Consider the following 11,240-nt stretch of genomic DNA (forward strand, 5'->3'; position numbering starts at 1 on the left):
TGTATTCAAAGTGGTTGGGATAGATATATAGTTGCATTCTCTTAATGAATAGAATGATTTGTTCTAATGGTGTTTGTAAATAGGATCACAAGTCCACATCTTGTACAGCAATTAACCACTAAGAAGTATATACGCAGTGTATTATTTGTTGAAACTGTACTTCCGATTTGATTTGAAACTGTCTCATTGCTGTTTATCAATAAAACTTTGAAAAAAATCTGCATGTGTTTACCTAACATCTGTAGCTTCTTTTGCCATTGATCTCCACCTTCATTGTGCCATGATCTCATAATATGCATGGTATAGTTTCAATTCTTTTGCATTTACTTGGTTTATGGTTTATGGACTCATACGTGATCTACATTGGAAAAAGTTTCATGTGCTTCTGAAAAGAATGAATATTCTATTGCTATTAGGTGAAACATTCTGTAGAGATCTAGTAAGCCCATTTGTTCAAAAGTTTGGTTCACTCTTAATTCAATGAGAAGAAAGATTTGTACTAATAGTGTTTGGACAAGATGTCATGTCTGCATCTTGTATTATGAATAGCCACTACGAAGACAACAATATACAATATATTAATTATTGAAACTGTCCTACTAATTGGTTTTGAAACTGTCTCATTGTTATTTGTTTCTCAATAAAATTAATTTTAAAAATAATTAAAATGATATAGAAAAAAAATATAAATAAATAAAAATAAAAATCTTTCTCAAAGCAAAAGAAACTGCTAACAGAGTGAAGAGACAACCCACTGAATGAGAAAACTATTTTACCAGCTATTCCTCAGATAAAGGACTAATATTTAGAGTACATAAAGAACTAAAAAATTTAGATGCTTGGAATTTACAGACCCAATCCAAAACTGGGCATCTGAAATGAATAGACACTTCTCAGATAAAGAAATAAATATATGAGAAAAATTCAACATCACTGGTCATTCAAAAAATACAAATTAAAACAACAATGAGGCTGGCCAAATAGCTCAGCAGATTAAAGTGCCTGCTCAGGCAGATGCAGTGGCCGAGTTTGATCCCAGGCTCTCCATGCTGGCCCTGCCCCCGGGGCGTGCTGAGATGGCGAATGAGACTGGTGACATGTGCCTGTAATCCCAGAACTGGGGAGGATGGACACAGGTGGATTACTACAAGTCTGATCTGTATTGTGAGGCCCTGTAGCCCCTGTACTAAATACATTTTAAAAGAGAAGAGAAAAAATCCTGTAAATAGAGAAAGAAAGAATGACTCAAGAGAGGGAAATGAAAAAAAATTAAGATATATTATGTACAGTACAAATTCCTTATTTTTTTAAATGTATCAGGTATTTAATTAGGTTCTTAGTAAGAAATTTAGAAAACTAATTTATGAGGATAAATTCCATTTGTCAGAGCAAAAACAGATCGCAGATAGCCCTGGAACTGAGGAACACCTTTGATTTTTGCTAAAAACTGTGAGTCCTCCGCTTTCTGATCCACTTTGCACTGCTCTGAAATCTGGTATCTTTCTTTCTTGATGTCGAAGATCTCGTCCTCCTGGTGTCTGGGCTTCCACATCTGCTTCTTCTTGAAGTAAGCATCAGTGAGGTGTTTGGGGATTTTCACTTTGCTGATGTCAATTTTTGTAGAGGTGGCAATGACGAATTTCTGGTGTGTTCTTTGTTGAGAAACACAATTAAGGCTTAGAGGCCCAGTCACAAGTAGCAAGCCACTGGCCAACTGCTTCAGAAAGAGGCACTCTCTTGCCTCTGTGAAGCCCGGTGAGGATGATCAAGATGGTACCAGGAGTGATGCTAGCTCGAAGTTTCCTCACATGGTGACTGAAGGGTTTCTTGCTGTGGCTCAAGAGCTTTCAGGGCACATCTTCAGTAGGGTAGTATCTAGGCATTGTTTGAAGCTTAACCACCTGGCTACCTCAATTCTTGTCTCCACCAACCAATTTTGTGATCATTGCAAGAACTTTCTCCTTCTTTTTTCTCCTCAACCTTTGATTTAGCAGCTGTGTAATTTCTCTTCTACAAAGCCTTTCTGGAATACATAGCATATTGGGAATATCTACCAATTCCTCTAACTAGGACAGGATTTTGGCTGCAGTAGGGCTTCCCCTTCTTGGACTTTTTTGCCTTTTTCACCTTACCCTTTGTACTAGTACCCCTGGCAGAAGCCTTCTGGGATTCAGGTTTCTTCTCTTTAGTGTCTGGCTTCTCAGTTTTTTCACCCGCATCTTGCAAGATGGGAAAGAGAGCACAAATTCCTTATGGTGAATGTGATTATCATGTATGTCGAAAGTGTACCAATAAAATTAATTTTTTAAAAAAAGAATCACCAGTTGGAGAAGGATGCCTGAAAATCACTGCAGGTTGTTCTGCTTTCCTGTCCTAGGAAAACATTTACGTTGCCATGACCATATCATTTTTATTCTACCTTAGAGGAATTTTGCCCACTAGATTTTCTCTTCATTTTTGTATATTCAACTCCACTTTCTTCCACCAAATAATTATTGTTCATCAGAAATAGTATTCAATCACAAGCTTAAGAACACTATGTTTCTAACTGGTTGTTTTTTGTTTGTTTGTTTATTTGTTTGTTTTTGAGATGGGGTCTTGCCTTGCTCTGTAGTTGAGGCTAGCCTTGAACTCACCTTGTAGCCCAGAATGGTCTCAAACCTAACTGACTTCTTTTCTCGCTTCCCATTTTATCCATAGGCTACTGTTGGACAAATGCTCCTAAAATTTTCCCTTTCTTCCTTTGCTCCTATGTTCAGAATTTTCCCATTTTCCCACTGCTTCAAGAATAAAGTCAATGTTCTTAATTTGCTACTTAAATCTCCCATAATGTGGCCCAGCCTCTCTCTTTTATTCCTCTCCTACACAAATCCCTTGCCAAGACTAAATTTGATCTTATATTTATCACCCCTGAAATAGATAACTTTCCATCCCCACGCACGTGCTCCTATATTGGTCAGCTGTGCTGCAGTAACAAGCAATGCCCCAAATCTCAACAGATACAACAGGAAACATTTATTCTTCATTCATATCACATATAGGCTTTTAGGGGCCTTTAGGCCTGTTCCAAGTTCCAACTTTATGTGTTACTTCACTCTGGAACCCATACCCAAGAAGATGCCACTTCCTGGGATAAACTATCTCCATGGCAAGGGGTAGAAGTAAAACATTCAGGCCCATTTAAAGCTTCTGATCATGACACATGTCTGGATTCACTCATATCTCATGGGCCAGAGCAAGTTATATAGGCAAGCCTGACCTTATCACGCCAAGAAAACACATATCTCTTGCAGGAAGAAATTACAAATCACACTGCCACTGGAAAGAGTATATCATGCTTTTACAGGAAAAGACAGAAGACAATAACTGAAATAATAAAATCTCTCCCAGTACCTGCATCATCTTCCCACTCCAGGTACCACCTGCTCTTCCTGAAGTACTGCTCTTCCTGGAATACTGTTCTTTAAAATCACCCAGTGGGCACTTGCCCATCTACAGCAAGTCACCCATCCGTCCACTGGTTGTGTCTTTATTCCTGCATGAGCCACAACCTTCCTCAAAGTGGTAATAAGTATTAAATCTCTAGGTCACCTTTCTGGTCATCATGATCTTGCCAAATTATTGTTTGCTCTCCAAAGGAAATGTGGACGAGCATGTGTTTATTATGTGAAATGATTCTCCTCAAAGAAGAATAAATTTAATCTAAAGGAACATCATTGCCAAATTTTAATGTATTTTCTCCATTACTTACAATTATTACCATCACTGCCTTCTCCCTGATATAAAAGCAACAACCTGGACAAGAAAAAGTGGAAATATTTATTTTAATGAAAAGTAGCTGTTCGAAAAATGAGAGCTTCAAAAATGATTTAGATTTCAAAATAGTTCTCTCAGGCCAGGGATATAGCTCAGCAGCACAGCACCTGCCTGGCAAGCACAACATCCTGTGGTCAATTCCAAATGCCAAAAAAAAAAGTTCTTTCAATTATTATAACATTGAGATTGAGATAGGAAAATCACTACGAGTCTGAGCTGCATAGCGAGACCCTGCACCAAAAAAGTAAATAAATGAATAGTTTTTTAAAATAACTACTTCTTCCTGCAGGAGATGTATATTTTCTTGGCATGTTAATGTCAGGTTGGTCCATATGACTTGTTTTGCCCCATGAGATATGACTGAATTCTGACATATGTCATGATCAGAAAAAATGATCAATTATTATAACATTTACAGTCCTATGGCCAGATTCACAAATTCAACCAGATTTTCCCAAAATAATACTTCTTTGCAACAAATCAGGAGGAAGTGCTAGTGAGAATGCTACAAACTCAATTTTTAATGTTTTATCACTTTTCTCCCCACTAAACAATTTTTGGTGACTCATCTTAAATGTTCCATATTCATACCACTGTCACATAGTAACATCTTTCATGTTTTGTTGTCAGCTATATTATTTTTGAATCAGTCCTCAAACACAAGTCTAAGGTCAGGAGGTGATTCTGTCATGTAAGATACAGTATCTCCAGTCAACAGCCGATCAGAATCTCCCAGCGCCTTTGCAGGCAGACCTTCCTCGGGATCACATCTATTCTCACATTCCTGCATTGCTCTTTTCCCTTATTTGAAGTCATGCTCGTGACTTTAAGCAATGCAGTCATTACTGCTTCCACCCACAAATAGAATCCATTAAGAGAAAATTCATTCCCAACTCATCTTAGGGTAGTGAGGAAGACTGAGTAAACCCCTGAAGGTCTAGAGGTTGAATTTCATTTGGAAAAGTACCCAGAAGTTCAACTGCTTATCCAGTCCTTATCCAAACTATGAAAGTGGGCTAGGGACGTGCTGACAGGGAGGAATTAGGGCTCTACCAGGCACTGGTGAAAACTGGTTGTGTAGCCCATGGCTGCTCCTGAGCAGGAGGGAGGAGAGTGAGAGAAGATGTAGCGGGAGGGGAGTAATAGGTCAAGAAACCTCACACCTAGCTTTTCAGAAGCTTTCAAGCAGAGCCATTCCTGCTGTATTTAATCTGGGAATTTCTAGGATATTTATTAAAATTGTTCCTGGCAAACATAGAACTCATTTATAAATAGGATTGAAATTCCTTCCTAAAAGTAATTTATTTCCTAATTGAAGGAGAAAACAATTTCGAAAGTAGGAAAGTACCCTTTTTTAAATTAAAAGGTGGTGTTTAGAAATTAAAAATAATAATATTTGGAAAAATAAATAGGCAAGGGCTGGGGAGATGGTTCAGTGAAATAAGAGCTTGCCTGGCAAGCACAGGAGCCTGAGTTCAATCCCCGGTTCAGCCAGAAAAAAAAAAGAAAAAGGAATAGGCAAAGAGGCCTTTATTACAGAGTTTATAAGACACCAACCAGGTACTTAGGCTGTGAGAATATGAAGTTGGAATAATTTATCAGTTTAACTACTCAGTGAGGGAAAACAAGATTTTCTTAAAAATCATTGTGATTTAGCATTTTTACCTGACCTTTTGTAAAAATAAAAATTGTTCAGATTGCTGTTTGATTAAACCAGTTCAACAGAAGGAGTTGAAGAACTGATCTTTAAACTAGAGCACAGAAATAGAAATTTCCCATGAGAGACTTGTCAGCCCACTTTCTCTTTCCTTAAGCTTCATTTAAATCATTTAAGAGAAAAGATAGCTGTATTATTTTTAAGTAGAGCCAGGGGGTAAGCAAAATTACAGCCTATTTCATTGTTAATAGCATTCAACAATGCTGGCTTGTTGCTTCTCACACATATCCCAAAGAACAGTCTACCCCACCCCTTTCAGTGACTGACATCCTGTATCTGAGACCTAATCCCATTCCCTGGCCTTTCCGTGGAATCCAGAACGGGTGCATGAGGCACTAAAGATAAGCTAAAGCCTTCCATATGTGTCCTGATCTTCCTGAAAACCATTATCTCCTAGAAGGGAAAAAAATGTCTATTTCAACAGCAGTATATCTTCTCAACCTCCCCAAATCTGGCTAACAGTATTTTTATAAGACCAATGCTGGCCACTTCATCAACAAACAACACTAAGAGAAAACAAGAGAAGTTTTGACTATAAGAAAAGAATTCTACCGCTTTAAATGTGTACTTTCCTAGGATTTAAGTACACTAACCACATTAATGAATATACACCCACATCCCTGAGCAAAAAAAAAGGGAAAGCATTCCAAAAGAAGAAAGGTCGTGAACTCTCTTTAAATATAAAGTATCAGGTAATATAATTATTTTATGTTATACAATTGTTTGAAGGAAGTTGCTAGCTAAAAAATGTTACTGCTTCACCAAGGTTTTACTATGGTATAGAGAGAAAGTGGAGTCACCACATGCTAAGACAAAATTTCTATCATATTAGATCTCATCCTGATGGAAAACCAGGTACCTGAGTAGGCATATTTCTCCTGAAACTTCCGGGAAACCTCTTGGTATAAGTAATAGGAAATTAGTTTTCTGCTGAAACACATCAAGATTCTCATCTTTCATTGCCCAAAATTACAGAACCACAAAAATTCAGAAAGTCACATAGAAGAGAAGAAGAAATAGGAGGAACAGAAAAATAAGATGTTCAATATGGAGAAACATATACTAAGTACACAGATTTAGCAATGGGGTCAGCTTCAGTGCATGAAGTGCCATGCAACCATTCCTCTGCAAGAGCTTGGTCCTCTTCCATCAGCAGCAGCAGCAGTGAAGCAATTGCATCGTCTATGGGTTGCTTCTCTATCTTCAATGGTTCAAGCGCATGTGTTTTGTAGACACACAGCCTGTGGCTCCACCATTTATAACCTTCATGACTTCTACCTCAATATTCCCATCTGTAAAATGAAAATAAAAATAGTGCTAATATTGCATATCACATTATATAATGCATATAAAACATGTGTCATAACTGACAAAAGATAAAAAGCACCTAATAATTGTAAACTAGTATTGCATCTGTTCATGTCTACGATCGCTCTATAATGTCATTGTCATCATTTTAATTCATACAGGAGGATAACAAGTGAAGGAGGTAATATAGCCCACCCTACCTCATACCATTGATTAGGATTCCCAACAGTATTTGTATCCCAGAAATACTTGGATCCAATTAATGCTGCTTCCCATGTACTGCTCTGTTTGTCCACTTTCCTGCCTGAACATTGCTGGCATAACGCAAATGGTTGATCAACAGTACTTGACTATTGACCCAGAGGGCAGGCCCTGCATGTGAGTGAGACTGCCTGGGGCCCGCAGGATCCTCATTCCACCCAGAGTCCAGCCTAGCATGTGAGTGAGATGACCCGGGGCCACCCAGATCCTCATTTGACGCAGAGGGTAGGCCTGGGGTGTGAGTGAGACTGCCTGGGGTCTGCCAGATCCTCATTCAACCCAGAGTGCAGGCCCAGCTTGGAACCCTTCAGCAGAACTCCCTGCAAAGAGGCTAGAGGCAAGACACACCCAGCTGATTCAAAAGCAGAACATCTTGCCAGAGTGGCACAGAGGGTTGAACTCCAAGGACTACAGCAGGAAGAAGTGGAACACAGCAGCCAGATCCAAGCCATACTCACCTGGAGGAGTCTGAACTTCGCAAACCTGGACCTGGTGCTAAGGTCGTAACTATCTACGCTCTACACCAAAGGTCAGAAGACAGGTATACAAAATGACAAAGAGAAGGAACAAAATGCAGTCTCAGGACCCAAGTCCACCCGGAAGAAATGTAGAAGACACTAGCATAGAAGAAATTGGAGACGCTTCTGGCCAGCGAGCAGCACAAGGACGTGTATGTGCAGCTCTACCTGCTGCACCTCACTGCCCGCAACCGGCCACTGCTAGCCGCCGGCGCCAGCAGCAAGAGCCCGCCGGACTTCTCCAGCGACGAGGAGCGCGAGCCCACGCCGGTGCCGGCTCCGGGGCCAGCGGCCGCACCGCGGTGGGCAGGAAAGCCACAAAGAAAACTGATAAACCAAGAATACAAGATAAAGATGACCTACGTGTAACAGAGCTCTCTAACGAAGATTTTCTGGATCAGCTTGTGAGATATGGAGTGAATACTGGTCCTACTGTGGGAACTACCAGGAAGCTTCTGAGAAAAAGCTGTTGAAACTGAGGGAGCAAGAAACAGAATCAAGATCTTCTACTCCTTTACCAGCCATTTCTTCTTCAGATAATACAAGGCAGAATGGAAGTAATGACTCTGACAGATACAGTGACAACAAAGAAGACTCTAAAATAGAGCTCAAGCTTGGGAAGAGAGAACCACTAAAGGGCAGAGCAAAGACTTCAGTAACACTCAAGCAAAGAACAGTTGAGCACAACCAGGTTGTCAGTACCTTGACTGGAAATTTCAAGCATGCAGCTCCTATTCTGCCAATCACTGAATCCTCAGACATACCCAGAAAAACACCATAAAAGCCATTCACACGAGCTGAAGTGGGAGAAAAAAAACAGAGCAAAGAAGAGTAGAAAGGGATATTCTTAAGGAAATGTTCCCCTTTGAAGCAGCTACACCAACAGGAATTAACGCTAAATTGTCGCAGACCAATCAAAGGGGCTGCCCCCGGCCATTAGAACTCAGTGATTTCAGGATGGAGGAAACTTTCTCATCGAAGTATCTTCCTAAGTATGTTCCCTTGTCAGATGACAAGACAGAAAAAAATCAAAAAGGGACGCTGCATTCCCATGTGGATAAAAATTTTGCTGTTTGTTGTTGTGACTATTTTTGTTGTTGTTGTTGTTTTTGGTCTATCAAGCTATGGAAACCAAACCAAGTCAATCCCTTCCTTACATTTGATAATCCTCAAAACTCCCTCCCAAATCCATCTGAATGATTTCTCTTCGGCACATTCAACTTGGTCTCCTATTTTTAATAACTGTAGAAAAACATTTGTGTATACTCATTGACACAAGAACTAAAAAATAATGGGATTTCACCTCAGTAAATTTAGTATTCCATTGAAAAGCAAACAAGACGTATAAAAGGACTTCATTTAAATGTTTTGGACTTTGGACTAGTAGGAGATCACCTTGTGCCATATAAATAATCTTTTTTTAGCTCTGGAACCTTTTCGTAGGCTTTATTTTTATAATGTGGACATCTTCATTTTTGGGGAAAATGTATATTGTTTTTGTGTATTTGGGAAATAAGATAAAACATGTATAGTATGAAGCTACGCATACTTTGAATTCTTACAGAAAAGATTCTAAGAATTCTCTGCTGAATAAAAACTTTGCAAATGTGAAACAATGATATTCGGTAAGGGAAAAGTAGCTTGCTTGTACTTTTTTAACTGCAAAAATGTTTGATGGTGTTTATGAGGAAAGTACAGCAATAATCTCTTCTGTAACTTTTATTGAAAGTAATGTTATTGTAGCCCTGTCATACTCACTTTTTAAAAGATTTCTAGTACCATGAAAACCCTATTTCAGTAAGACCCATTGAAATAAAATTGATTTTTAGCAGAGATACTTTAGGGTATCATATGTACATGTGTTAGAGAGCTGTTGGCTAGCTATACATGTTTTGCAAAGCTGTTAGCTACCTGTAGGACCATATAATTGGAAATTTGCACTTTTTATTTACAGCAAAGCATTTATTCTCAATCCAATTTACTACCAAAATATTTTTTTAGATAATAAGTATATGTTTGTTTAGAGATAAGAAACTTTAAACACTGGTCTTTTGATTCATTTAGATTGATTTTTGCATTCTTTTCTGTTACCGAAACCAAATTTTTGCCAAGTTTTTTTCTACATTTCCCAGTGTAATTTGACTAAAAAGTGCAAGAAGTATTTGCTTTTAAATTACATATAAGCCATAGTTAATACTTACAGTTGACTATGAGGTGGGCATTATAATTTGTGTGCTCTTGACATTATCTTTGAGGTGATTTATTGTTTTAGCTGAAACTAACCTCATGCATAGTCTGGTTTGGTAAAGTCATAGATAACTGAAACTGAGAACCACATAAAAGGTTAAAATTATAAATTTAATCATTTGAATTACAACTTTGCTCATTGACCATAAAGCACACTAAAAAAAAAAACTGTAAGTTATTTTAAAATATCCAGAATTAAAAGATAATTTTTAAAAAGGCAGAAGTTGATGGTGTATATTTAGACCACCACACAGCTTTGATTTGAATTGGCTCCTTTTTGATATGTTTTAGACATTTTCATATAACTTTGCACCTGAGACCAGAAACACTTAGGTCTGGGCTGCAGGGGTCGTGGGAAGTGCCCTCCTAGGTCCGAAGCTCTGGCCTCCGGGGAAAAGTGTGTCTGAGGTGAGCCAGAGGGGCTGGCTTTACTCCGTTTTTCCACCATAAGGTAGCAGCAGCTGTCTGCTCCCTTGGTTTGCAAGCTTTGTTTCACACATTGTTTTCAGTCTTGTTTATGTTTAGTAACTGTGAGATGCTCCATTCAATGTTTAAAATGTGGGGAGAAAAATCAGACGTATGTATGATCAGTTTTCAAGTAGGAAAAGTATGGTCCAAAATAGCAAAAGTAGGACCAGGTGAAACATGTAATCATTTTCTTAAAACATGTACTTGATCTTTTGTCTGTGTCTTGTTTTATTCCACTAGAGTAAATGTGTCATTGATGTAAATGCAAAGCATTTCTTCCTGATTAAATCGCAGATGTAGACAATACAGTATAATTCAATAATGAAAATAATTAAACTCAAAAAAAAGAAGAAGAAATTGGAAATTACACACCTGAAATCTCTGAAATAATAGGGTGTGAAGTAAAGAAACAACTGCAGAAAGGTATAGAGGAAATCAGATCAGAAGTAATTTCTGAAGTAAATAAAGAAATGATAACTATAATGAAAGAAGTACTAAGTGCTTCTAAAGAAGACACTGATAAAAAAAAATAGAGCAGAATATAAAAATGATGGAATCCTTGAATAAGAAATATAGGAAAGAAATAGAATGCATGAAGCAGATTTAAAGTGATATACAGGATCCCAGTTCCACCAAAAAAAATTTTAAAAATAAAGTAATATACAGGAAATTAAAACCTTGATCACAAGCTAGCAAAACCGTGTGAATGAAAGTGAAAATAGACTTTTGGACCTTAAAGACACCATTGCAGCTAGTGAAAAAGTAAGAAACGATCTCTTAAAAGCAACTAGAAAGCAGGAAAAAATAATTCAATACCTGCAAGATGATGCAAAGATGAACAATGTGAGACTAATAGGCATCAATGAGAAAGAAGGAGTCAATACAAATGATATAAAAAGAATATG

General features: G+C 38.0%; 1 pseudogene; it reads left to right on the forward strand.

The window, feature by feature from the left end:
* LOC101566475 overlaps positions 1 to 8,820 on the forward strand; it is a 98,301-nt pseudogene extending 89,481 nt beyond the window's left edge.
* The last annotated feature ends 2,420 nt before the right edge of the window (positions 8,821 to 11,240 follow it).

The sequence above is a fragment of the Octodon degus genome, unplaced genomic scaffold, assembly GCF_000260255.1.
Source record: "Octodon degus isolate 3935 unplaced genomic scaffold, OctDeg1.0 scaffold00121, whole genome shotgun sequence".
In the NCBI taxonomy this organism is placed as follows: Eukaryota; Metazoa; Chordata; class Mammalia; order Rodentia; family Octodontidae; genus Octodon; species Octodon degus.